Source organism: Schistocerca piceifrons, unplaced genomic scaffold (genome assembly GCF_021461385.2).
Source record: "Schistocerca piceifrons isolate TAMUIC-IGC-003096 unplaced genomic scaffold, iqSchPice1.1 HiC_scaffold_1293, whole genome shotgun sequence".
NCBI lineage: Eukaryota > Metazoa > Arthropoda > Insecta > Orthoptera > Acrididae > Schistocerca > Schistocerca piceifrons.
The window spans coordinates 27,501-32,500 of NW_025727117.1; the positions used below are offsets into that span (position 1 = coordinate 27,501).

Sequence of the window (5,000 nt, forward strand, 5' to 3'; positions counted from 1 at the left end):
TGATCGCCTTCGAACCTCTAACTTTCGTTCTTGATTAATGAAAACATACTTGGCAAATGCTTTCGCTTCTGTTCGTCTTGCGACGATCCAAGAATTTCACCTCTAACGTCGCAATACGAATGCCCCCGCCTGTCCCTATTAATCATTACCTCGGGTTCCGAAAACCAACAAAATAGAACCGAGGTCCTATTCCATTATTCCATGCACACAGTATTCAGGCGGGCTTGCCTGCTTTAAGCACTCTAATTTGTTCAAAGTAAACGTGCCGGCCCACCGAGACACTCAATAAAGAGCACCCTGGTAGGATTTCAACGGGGTCCGCCTCGGGACGCACGAGCACGCACGAGGCGGTCGCACGCCTTCGGCTCGCCCCACCGGCAGGACGTCCCACGATACATGCCAGTTAAACACCGACGGGCGGTGAACCAACAGCGTGGGACACAAATCCAACTACGAGCTTTTTAACCGCAACAACTTTAATATACGCTATTGGAGCTGGAATTACCGCGGCTGCTGGCACCAGACTTGCCCTCCAATAGATACTCGTTAAAGGATTTAAAGTGTACTCATTCCGATTACGGGGCCTCGGATGAGTCCCGTATCGTTATTTTTCGTCACTACCTCCCCGTGCCGGGAGTGGGTAATTTGCGCGCCTGCTGCCTTCCTTGGATGTGGTAGCCGTTTCTCAGGCTCCCTCTCCGGAATCGAACCCTGATTCCCCGTTACCCGTTACAACCATGGTAGGCGCAGAACCTACCATCGACAGTTGATAAGGCAGACATTTGAAAGATGCGTCGCCGGTACGAGGACCGTGCGATCAGCCCAAAGTTATTCAGAGTCACCAAGGCAAACGGACCGGACGAGCCGACCGATTGGTTTTGATCTAATAAAAGCGTCCCTTCCATCTCTGGTCGGGACTCTGTTTGCATGTATTAGCTCTAGAATTACCACAGTTATCCAAGTAACGTGGGTACGATCTAAGGAACCATAACTGATTTAATGAGCCATTCGCGGTTTCACCTTAATGCGGCTTGTACTGAGACATGCATGGCTTAATCTTTGAGACAAGCATATGACTACTGGCAGGATCAACCAGGGAGCTGCGTCAACTAGAGCTGAGCAGCCGGCCGCCCGGGAGTGTGTCCCGGGGGCCCGCGCGAACACGCAAGCGTCCGCTCAATCATTCTGCAAACAGGAGGAGGCTGAGCTCCCCTGCACAATACACCTCGAAACCCTCTCAGGTCCCGGCGGCGCGCAGCGCCGTCCCAAGTACTTGGTCGGGTTCGAGAGAGGCGCAATCGCCCGGAGTTAGGCGAGTAGACGCTTTCGGTGCGACCACCCGTGCTCCCAACTGAGCTTGCCGCTGCCGACAGAGGCCCGGGAGCGTGCTGTCGTGGCATTGCCGGCGGGAGACAACACGCGCCACCTACGGTGACCGGCAGCTCCAACGCCAGCGCCACAGAAGGACAAAAGCCCCACTTGGGTGCCGAAGCGAACTCTCCCAGCACAGCGCACGCGCCAACACATCCGCACAGCTGCGATACAAACCACCAGCGAGAACCGCTGGGGCGACCGAGCAGCAGACGGCGTCGCGGCGCCGAGCGCCGGGCGGCGGCGCATCCTCAACGCACACAGTCCTCAATCGGACCAGCACACTGAAGATGTCCACCGCGCTTCGCACCGGGCCCGCGAGGACCTACTTTGGCCGCACGGCGCCGCGCGCAGGGTGCGCCGGCGCGCAGCTGCGACGCCTGCCGCGTCCGTCGGCCGGCGCGCCTGCCACTGGCCGCCCCCACCAGCCGGCTGTAGCGCGTGCGCCCACGCACCGCGCGGCCAGCACGCCGGGAGGCGCCCCCTCACCGGCCGGGGACGGTCCCACCCAGCCACCGCCGCGTATCGCTTCACACCCAGATGCCGTTCAGTTTCGTCGGCATGGTGGGTATCGCTGGAACAACCGGTTCGTACCTCAACCTATCGTCGCCATCACCGATTCACCCCTAGCGAGAACAACCGCACCACAACAGGTTACCATTTGTTCATTTGCGTAACTTCACCAGAAAACGCAGGCGTCCATCGCCATTTGCAACTTCAACGATTATTGCATGCCTGTGTCAGGTGTCACGCCACACTACGTCTGCCCACATACACGCAACAAAATGTGCACGCCTAGACAATACGTGGAAGGTGGCCCCCGTACGTATGCGATGTCCATTGCTCGAACGACTGTCAACCGGCCTCTGTAGCATGTCGCAGATATGGAACGCGGTGCACCATGCCATCACGGTGTGTGAGGAGAGACGACTAGGTCCGAATACATCAACAGACAGCTCATGCTGATCGCCATCCACGGCGTCCGTTCCTCCCACACGTCTCTATGGCGTACCACACTGCAATCCAGCTCTCATAGGGAGACGACACGTAGCTGCGTGCACAATATTTGCACTGTATGGTCCGCCGTTTTTGGGCGCAGTCGTTGTACGGTCACACATGTGCCACGATGTATCATTCGGTACATAAGGACGAATGTGCAGTACAGATTGTGGTTTACGCGTACGACATTAGCGGACGGTTGACACAGGCCGCACCACAACGTAGCCTGAGTACGTCGCATGCGAAGGGCATTGAACATGCAAACTTCTCACCAACCAGCTTGCGAAGGCAGGGGGGCAAGGTGGGGACGTGGGGAGGGGCGGCATGTACGTCCTGCTGCCATCCACATTACAGTGTACAGCAGGAGCATGTGGAAAGTCAGCAAGACTTGCAAGGTGTTTAACATGAAGCGATACACAGGGGAGCGGGCAGTGCGAGTAGCGAACTATATTGCGAGGGTTGCGGGTGGGCAACACTACACTAATTGAACGAGTCGTATAACAATTACAGAGCAGGTTTAGGCGACAACATGGGTTACGTTAGGGGACAACGTGGGTTACGTTAGGGGACAACGTGGGTTACTTTAGGGGACAACGTGGGTTAGGTTAAGGCACAACGTGGGTTAGGTTAAGGCACAACGTGGGTTAGGTTAAGGCACAACGTGGGTTAGGTTAAGGCACAACGTGGGTTAGGTTAAGGCACAACGTGGGTTAGGTTAAGGCACAACGTGGGTTAGGTTAAGGCACAACGTGGGTTAGGTTAAGGCACAACATGGGTTAGGTTAAGGCACAACATGGGTTAGGTTAAGGCACAACGTGGGTTAGGTTAAGGCACAACGTGGGTTAGGTTAAGGCACAACGTGGGTTAGGTTAAGGCACAACGTGGGTTAGGTTAAGGCACAACATGGGTTAGGTTAAGGCACAACATGGGTTAGGTTAAGGCACAACATGGGTTAGGTTAAGGCACAACATGGGTTAGGTTAAGGCACAACATGGGTTAGGTTAAGGCACAACATGGGTTAGGTTAAGGCACAACATGGGTTAGGTTAAGGCACAACGTGGGTTAGGTTAAGGCACAACGTGGGTTAGGTTAAGGCACAACATGGGTTAGGTTAAGGCACAACATGGGTTAGGTTAAGGCACAACATGGGTTAGGTTAAGGCACAACATGGGTTAGGTTAAGGCACAACATGGGTTAGGTTAAGGCACAACATGGGTTAGGTTAAGGCACAACATGGGTTAGGTTAAGGCACAACATGGGTTAGGTTAAGGCACAACATGGGTTAGGTTAAGGTACAACATGGGTTAGGTTAAGGTACAACATGGGTTAGGTTAAGGTACAACATGGGTTAGGTTAAGGTACAACATGGGTTAGGTTAAGGTACAACATGGGTTAGGTTAAGGTACAACATGGGTTAGGTTAAGGTACAACATGGGTTAGGTTAAGGTACAACATGGGTTAGGTTAAGGTACAACATGGGTTAGGTTAAGGTACAACATGGGTTAGGTTAAGGTACAACATAGGTTAGGTTAAGGTACAACATAGGTTAGGTTAAGGTACAACATAGGTTAGGTTAAGGTACAACATAGGTTAGGTTAAGGTACAACATAGGTTAGGTTAAGGTACAACATAGGTTAGGTTAAGGTACAACATAGGTTAGGTTAAGGTACAACATAGGTTAGGTTAAGGTACAACATAGGTTAGGTTAAGGTACAACATAGGTTAGGTTAAGGTACAACATAGGTTAGGTTAAGGTACAACATAGGTTAGGTTAGGTTAGGTTAGGTTACACGTTGTTGTAAGGAAAGGTGTAGGGGGGGGGGGGGCGGGGGGCGGCAGGTTCGTTGATAGTGATTATAGTAAGTGAATGCTTGTGACATGATCAGATTTGTCACGTCAGGATGCACCTTTGGCTTATTAGAGGCGGCGCTCCAATTCTATGCTTGTGTGAGACCTGTGTCTTTGACTCATGTCATTGTTTGTGCGCTGTGACAGGAGGTACTATTGTGATGTTGGGTGCACCGTTGTATAGGACATGTGTGGGTGTTGGTGCCTGGTCTGCGCAATGGTGGATGTCGAAAGGCTGGGATATTGTATTTTCCGCATGGACCTCCTGGTCTGGTTGTGATAGTGTGGATTGTGTAATGTGGCGGAGAAGATGCACTGGATGTTGTTCCATGCTGGTGCTTACATATTGTATGTGCGCCTGTTAGAAGCAGAGAGTGGTGCGTGATCAGAGTGTCTGGCTGACGTGTGGTTCCCATTGTGGGCAGACTCTTTCAGCATGTATACGGACAGTTGTGTATATTTGCTGTAGTTTGATGGCTCTGCATTGATTACTAATCAGCGCCGTGTGTACGGGTAATCTGGTTCCAGTCCAAAATGTTCCATCTGTGTACATTAGTGACAAAGACTCCCCCCATGCAGTGGGGCTCGGTCTGTTATAGCTCTTCCGCGTAATATATTTGCCCCACGTTTTGCGACTGCGAGTGCGAGTGCAACGCGCATGGGGACCGACATGCTGATGGCTCGGTATCGGACGCCGTACAGTGAGCAACGCGATCGCGTCTCTCGCTCGTAAGTGGTACAGGTCGCGGCTCATGTATAGGGACAGCGGGAATGTCGCATAT

At 52.7% G+C, this 5,000-nt stretch overlaps 1 non-coding gene across 1 annotated transcript in view; it reads right to left on the bottom strand.

Annotated features, from left to right (window-relative positions):
- Nucleotides 1-1,099, bottom strand: part of LOC124731543 — a 1,909-nt gene extending 810 nt beyond the window's left edge. The window contains exon 1 of the ribosomal RNA XR_007008329.1: nucleotides 1-1,099. This exon is cut by the window's left edge and continues 810 nt beyond it. This is a non-coding gene — a ribosomal RNA (small subunit ribosomal RNA).
- Between the last annotated feature and the right edge of the window lie 3,901 nt (nucleotides 1,100-5,000).